The sequence below is a fragment of the Triticum urartu genome, chromosome 1A, assembly GCF_056163025.1.
Source record: "Triticum urartu cultivar PI428250 chromosome 1A, HENAU_Tu73, whole genome shotgun sequence".
Taxonomy (NCBI): Eukaryota; Viridiplantae; Streptophyta; class Magnoliopsida; order Poales; family Poaceae; genus Triticum; species Triticum urartu.
The window spans coordinates 90,735,681-90,742,884 of record NC_141873.1 but is presented as its reverse complement, the minus strand read 5'-3'; the positions used below and the strand labels follow the sequence as shown (position 1 = coordinate 90,742,884).

The window sequence follows — 7,204 nt, the reverse complement described above, 5'->3', positions numbered from 1 at the left end:
AAGCCATCAGGTCTTGGAGCTTTGTTATGTTCCATTTGGAACACCGCAGCTCTCACCTCCTCTTCTGAGAAAGGTGCCGTGAGGAAGTCATTCTCTTCTGTCGTGACTTGAGGAATATCATTTGTTCAGTTCTCGTCAAGGGTGAGATTCCCTTCATCTGGCGGCCCTAACAGAGATTTGTAGTAGCTAGTGATATACCTTTTGAGCTCCTCTTGACCTTCAATCCGCCCTTCATCTTGTTGGAGACTATAAATACGTTTCTTCCTATGTCGACCATTGGCGACCAATTGGAAGTATCTTGTATTACTATCTCCCAACAAGATGAAATCAGCTTTGGATCTTTGGTAATATTTGATTTCCTCTTCCCGCAAAAGACGTGCAACCTTCTCATTGGATTGATTTTTCATATCAATATCCTGTTGAGATAAGATGCGTGTCTCTGCAATTTTATCGAGGTCATCAATAATGGTAGAGAGGCGCCGTTTTTCTTTTTTATACATCCCATTGGTGTGTTTAGCCCATCCAGAGAGGTGTCGCCTAATGGACCTTATTTTAAAGTTCCATCTCTGAATGAGTGTATGACCAACATCGGGCTTATCCCAAATGTTCTTGACCATGTCTACAAAACCTTCCCGATGCAACCATCCCAATTCAAACTTGAAAGGGCGGCGGGCCGATGTGTTCGTAGAGTTAGAGTCAAGAATGATTGGCGCATGGTCCGATAGTGCCTCGATACGCTCTAGGGCTCGAATGGTTACCAGAGGAAATTTTAACTCCCATTCGGTATCCATGAGTACCCTATCGAGCTTCTCGTATGTCGGCACAGAACGATTATTAGCCCAAGTGAATTGTCGACCTGGCATACTAACCTCCCGAAGATCCAAACTGTCAATCACAGCATTGAATAGGAACGGCCAGTGAGTATTGAAGCGATCATTATTTTTCTCTTCCTAGTACCTAAGGATATTGAAGTCTCCTCCAATAAGCATTGGGTATGGGTTATCCTTAGCCAGGTTCACCAATTCCCGAAGGAAAGCGGATTTATGCTCATCTTGGGCAGCTCCATAGACTACGATCAGGCTCCATGTAAAATTATCAGCTCTGTTTCGTAGATGAAATTTGATAGGAAATTCACCTAATGAAAAAGCCAATAAATCCATGGTTGCGGTCTGAATCCCAAGAAGGATTCCTCCCGACCTTCCATGAGCTGGTAAACTATGCCACGAATAGTCGAAACCACCGGATAGGTGATCGAGGACATGTGGGCGAAAGTCACCTTTACCTGCCTCAGAAATTGCCACAAAGTCCAAACCGTGTTCACGCACACAATCACCGACGTGTTTATGCTTAGCCAAGTCTGAAAGACCTCTGCTATTCCAAAACATGCCTCTCATGTGGAAACTCGAATCGGTGTGGAAATCTTTGCCTTCTTGGGCGTTTTTTGTTTCTTTTTTGAGGAAAGTGATTTAGATTTACGCGAAGTCGCTGTGAAGTCACAAAACATGGACCCAGGTCTTGCGTCATCCAATCCAACCTCGGTAACCTCACCAACCAAGTGGGAGATAAGCGGACCATCATATGTGGCATCCGTTTCATCATCGTCCTCGGTTTCAGTGTTTGATGGGGTGCTAAAACGCTTTGGAGAAACCTTTAATCGGTCAATCTCCATATGTTTAAGTACCCCAACCGACAAATTAATTTCAGAATTATTCTTTCCAATAGAGACACCGACGTTCTTCAAGCTAGTAGAAATGCGAGTATCTGAAAAGGAAAGAAAGGATTTTACGGAAGACGTACCTGGTGAGTAGTCCAAATTCCTGGAGGCCTGACGACGCATTGCCTTCGACAGAGAATGCTCATCAATTGGAGAAGAACCATCAGCGGAGATGGCGTGACGGCTACTACGTCGAAGGGGTGATGCCAACCTTCCAGACAAGGTACCCTCCGGAGTCGTCGGTTGAGCTGTAGTTGTCTGTGAAATCAGCAGCGGCGTGGCAGCTCCCAAGATTGGTGAAGAGGGACGTGCCACTGGTTCCATCGAAACGGTCACGACGGGTGCAGTAGCAGAAGTCGTGTGACATGCAGCTGGACCAAGAGGAACCACGGCGACCGGAGCGCAATCTGAAGAAGCCATCACAGAACCCGCAGTAGTATCTTGCACACGTCCCAGAGCAGCGGCAACAGGCAACACGTGCGCTGCATCTACACACACAGGAGGCTGCCCGCGCGGCGCCTGCTCGAGTGTTGGCAGCCCATGCACCAGAGGCAACGTGTTCGTACGCGGCTGCATGGGTGCACATGCAGCTGAGGACCGCACCTGAGCGGCTGGCTGGACATGCAGCAGTTCTACTTCAGCAGGCATAGCAGCCAACGCAGCCCTCGCTGTCTGCAAGGGCTCGGTGGCCGCCCCATCATGCATGTCCGTTGGTGTAACGTGCACATGCAACTGTGCAGCTTCATGGCCAGAAGGAGCAGCAACAGTAGCTTGAGTAGTCTGCATAGGGGCCCCAAACACAGAATGAGCCCCGGGCGCTGTCTTATGACCCTCAGTTTGCACGATTTTTGCTCTCTTGCTCGCATCTTTATCTGGCATCTCCGCATCTTGGTTAGCACCGTCATCATGCTCGTCATCATGGTTTTCCCAGATCCTAGGAATGAAGTCATCGTCAGGTACAAATTCCTCCTGCTCCAGTACATACCGAAATGCATAGCCATTAAGCTTGACATAAACATCTGAACGGATTGAGACTTCATCAGACCCATCATTTTTCATAAAAATATCCAAGGAGTGCACAACCACCTAGATCCTCACCATACCGTGTCGTCGCAAGCATACCAAGTCAACATCCTAGATGGCACCAATAACTGATCCTACCGCCCACAGACCAAGGAAATGGCGGAGGGGTGGAGGAACGCCGGTGACATGTAACCAAACAGACTGCAAGGGATGGAGCGATGGGATCTCATCAACTTTCCACTCAGAGAAAGCAATCTTTACGTCGTGGGATTTAACGTTGTACTCAAAAGCTGCCACATGCTGTAAAATGTTCACTGACGGGAAAGAAACCAAGAAAGCATTGGCTCCATGCGGCACCGCTTCCCACTTCCACGAAGTCTGTACCGAGGCTATTTTAGCGACCTCGGCCTCCACCACAGAAGCAGACAAAGTGCCGCCAGAAATTGTTACCAAAGCTGTCGGCAGAGTAGGTGGTGCAAGGTGCTCCTTGAAGAGCGAGTCCGACAACTGTACGAACATTGCATTCACTAAACCACATCCACCGAGCATGGCGCTAGGCCTTGGTTGCTTGAGGACAGAACAACGGTGCAAAGGGTGTTTGTGATTGTTGTAAATGTGACAGTAATGAACCACCGTACAATCCATGGAGAGATGCTCATCTGACCTACATTTGAAACACCAAAGACCTGTCTTTTTACCTTTATGCGACTTCCCAGTTATGGCAGCAGAGGTCACAGTCGTTGCATTAACGTCTGCCTGTAGCTGAACCGAAGATGCTTCCATCACAAGTGTAGGCGGAAACGCCGGCGAAGGAAGTGCAGCCGGGGTGACGGCACCGGTGGCAGCGGTACCACGACCGAATATGTCTATGCCTAACCAGTTGCGCGCGCAACTCCAATCGTCGCCGTCGCTGCGTTATGTGGATCCATGCGTGCGTACCCCACCTGGTCCCACCTAACAACCCATATTCACGTTTTCTCAGCGCGATACGTGGCACATCGTATCTCCCTCGTTCCCTCGTTCCCCACCGCCCCTGTTCCTTCTCTTCTCGTTCCCCATCTGAGCCATCTCCATCTCCATCGAATCCGGCGCACCGCCTGCTCCCTCCTCCGCCACCATGGCCACTCAGCGCCGGAGCGCTCCTCCATTGCCTCGAGCCCTCGAGCCCTCTCCCCTGTGACGTTCTTCTTCACCCGTAGGCGATTGTTCTCCACCCACGCCCTGCTGCTTCTATCGTCAGATCCGCCATCGAGGTAAGATGGAGCAACATGGCTACCTCATCACCATCTTGCCTCCTGGTGAGAGGATGCCGGGCATCGACGAACAACGAGCAGCAACATCACCACCACTGTGAGCAGATCTATGATGGAGATCTACACATTAAGGCAGTGAGGAGTCAAGCGGCTCGACGGCAAAGCCCAGACACACACCTCCCGCAAGCACGCCGGTGGTCAAGAGCTCCAACTCATCTTCCCCGTCTTCCTCAGAGGTATCAACGATTCGTCTACTTGTTTTTTTAAAACAAGATTTTTATTCTTTTCTCAATCTTTCGATATGCATTTGATTTCATGTGTGATAGTGGATTTTATGTGATCTTATTTTGTTTCCTCTCCTGCAGCTTTCGGCAAATGACTGCTCTTGTTTTGCCCCTCTCCATAAACAGGAAAACGGATTGATCTTAATGTACTTTTGTAATTCATAGTTTGCTGGAAGAAACAAGGACCTTTTTGATGGCTATCTCTGGATTCTTTGGCTACTGTAATTATTATGGCCTCAGTTTTTTAAATGAAACATACTAATTTGGTGAAGAACTATTTGGGGATATTTTCTGAAGAATGATCTAACAATAATTGGGAATAATTTCTAAAGAACGTTATAAAAAATTCTAAAGAACTTTCTAAGAAACGAAGAACTTTCTAACAGGACTTTGTTAACATGGTGTCCGAACTTTGCCATAAAAATCAGAAGAACTTTTGAGAAAACTTCGCCATTACTAATTGTTTCCTTGGATTTTGTAAAGTTCTTTGGAATTTCCAGTAGAGTTCGCCACAGCCATCTAAAAATTCCTTTGGTATAAACCAGTAATTCATTTTATTAGTTTTTTCTGAGAATAATTTCGCTATTTTTTTAGTAAATAATAAACCACATGTTTAATCATTGACTAAACATGGTGTATTAGCCACCCAGGCCCTTGTGTCTCTTGCGTGGACGAACAACTTGATCCCACGTGAGGTCAAATCAGCTGGAATACGGCTGACTATACAAACGGGCGAACTCCCTAGCATGATGGAATACCATGCATGACTGACACAGATGTGGGCCATGTTGATTTGACAATAGGCCGGATGTGTAGTGCGGATACAGGTTGCGCGCATAGAGTTAGGATAAATCCACGTCCTACCAGGACGTCCCCCCTTGCGCTTATTCTTGGGACGGCGAGCAGGAGGTGCTTCAGGTGCGGGCTGGTTGGTTGCACCAAATACGACAGGTGCCGGCGCTGGCACCTGCTGGACGGGATGAGCAGCGGTGGAGGACGAACCCGGCGCCCCGAAGCGAAGTGGCCCAGCAGCGACGCCAAAGCCGGCAGAGAAACCGGGCGTTGATCCGAAGGTCGAAGCCGCTTGTCCTGCCGGTGCGGCCCCCTTAGGCGGGATGCCATTACGGCCAGCCATCGGTGACGAGGGATTCCGGCGAAGAACTTGGGTGTATGATGGCGGCGGCTGTAGGTGAGTCGATGATCTGTGAAGGTCGATTGCAGTACTAAGGCACCTCGATGTTCTGTACTGGAACATGTCAGCCCTCCGCAGCGTTTGGCCCAGACGCGAGGCCCGATTGGCGATGCACACGCCGGGCCCACGAGCCTGCAAGTTGGAAGCCCGAGGAATCGAATTTTGAACAGCGTCGGGATCATCGCATGCCGAAGACGGCGCTGCCGTTTCATCTGGTTGACTCGGAACCGCCGCCGAAGACGGGCTCGCCGGGGAGGCTGGCATGAACGCCGCGAGCGCCACCGGCGGCGTGATCCTGGGTCGTGGAAGAGGCCCCTTCCACGGCCTGATGCAGACACCGTGCCGTGGCCGTGCAGGCGCCGCCGGCGGCCGCGACATGACCGGGGAGGCATCCGATCCAGCACGCTCCAACTCCCTGCACGAAAACAAAGTATCGTGAGTAGAATCAGTGCTCACCTTGCCGGCCGAGCTTCAGCTGCCTTTCTCCCACACTCTGGACGCCAGGGTAGGGTACCCGACATCATTCCAGAATTCCTGCAGGAGCTCCGCATCTGTCTTCTTCCTCCTAGGCCGCACCATTGTCCATGAATCCCCGGAGACCTCACCACTTCCGCGATCTTCATCACCGGAGAGGACTGCCTTCACCACTTCATCCGCCAAGCGTCCCGCATCCGAACCCTCGAGCCTGTCCTCCTCGACGTCGGCCAAGGCCTCAAACCTTGATCCAGAACGCAACGAGGATGAAGTTGCAGATGGTGAGAGCGCCGCCGACGAGAAGGCAGCAGGAGCCAGAGTCAGCCGCCGCCGCCGTTCCGGGAGGACTCGAGCGCCAACATGCACCACACAGTCGAGAAGAACCATCTCCCTCCCACTTTGGATCCTCTCCCCTGCGCGCAAGTGTCGTCCCTCCACAATCTTGCCGTCGGCATCCCGTAGAAAACAAAGCCCAGGCCGATCTACGAACAACGAGCCATCGAGCCAATCCGGCGAGCCATCGCGGCCGGAAATATATCCAATGTGAATAACTATGAAAAATTTAGTTGTACCATATCTATACTGGCAGAGATATGATACTGCCATGCATGCTGGCTGACTTTCCCGATGATGTTGTCTGAGTTCTGATAGTCCAAGTCTCCGTATAGGTTTCAGAACATTAATGATCTTGAAGATTATGACTTAAGTAGGAAAGTTAGAGGCAAAAGTATACAAATACAGTCAGTATATCAATAATTACACTTTATTGACAAAATATTAGTTTTAGTTTGATTTCCGTTTATGCATCATCATGCACTGAAATTTTCGTTGTCGTTTTGCCAAAAACGTAAATGTATAGATGTATGTTCCTTACGTCATGCTAAATTATACAGAGTTGGAATTATTTGTTGTGATAGAGCAACGACTATAGATGTAACTATTAGATGTAATGAAAAACGTGAAGAGCATATAATAGCTTAGGCCCCTAATCTATCCCCCTTCTATTTTGATTTGATCATTCATCTAAGCACAAGTTCAGTTTCAGTAACTAAAGGTATATGTAAGTTTACACTTATACATTCTTCACTTTCTGATCCATATTTGTATGAAGGGCGTGTGTCATACACAGCTGAAACTATCCATATTGTAATGACTCTCCAAGCATATGATCTGACCAAAGCTTACTATGGTAATTCTAATTCTAATTGTAATGTTGCATACCAGATAAGGGACACCAATGGTTGGGCTGTAACTTGAACATCTG

At 49.0% G+C, this 7,204-nt stretch overlaps 2 pseudogenes; both read right to left on the bottom strand.

The window, feature by feature from the left end:
- Positions 1-1,901: 1,901 nt before the first annotated feature.
- On the bottom strand, positions 1,902-3,520 carry LOC147990189 (uncharacterized; annotated as a pseudogene).
- Positions 3,521-4,975: 1,455 nt separating this feature from the next.
- Positions 4,976-6,546, bottom strand: LOC147990188 (uncharacterized; annotated as a pseudogene).
- Between the last annotated feature and the right edge of the window lie 658 nt (positions 6,547-7,204).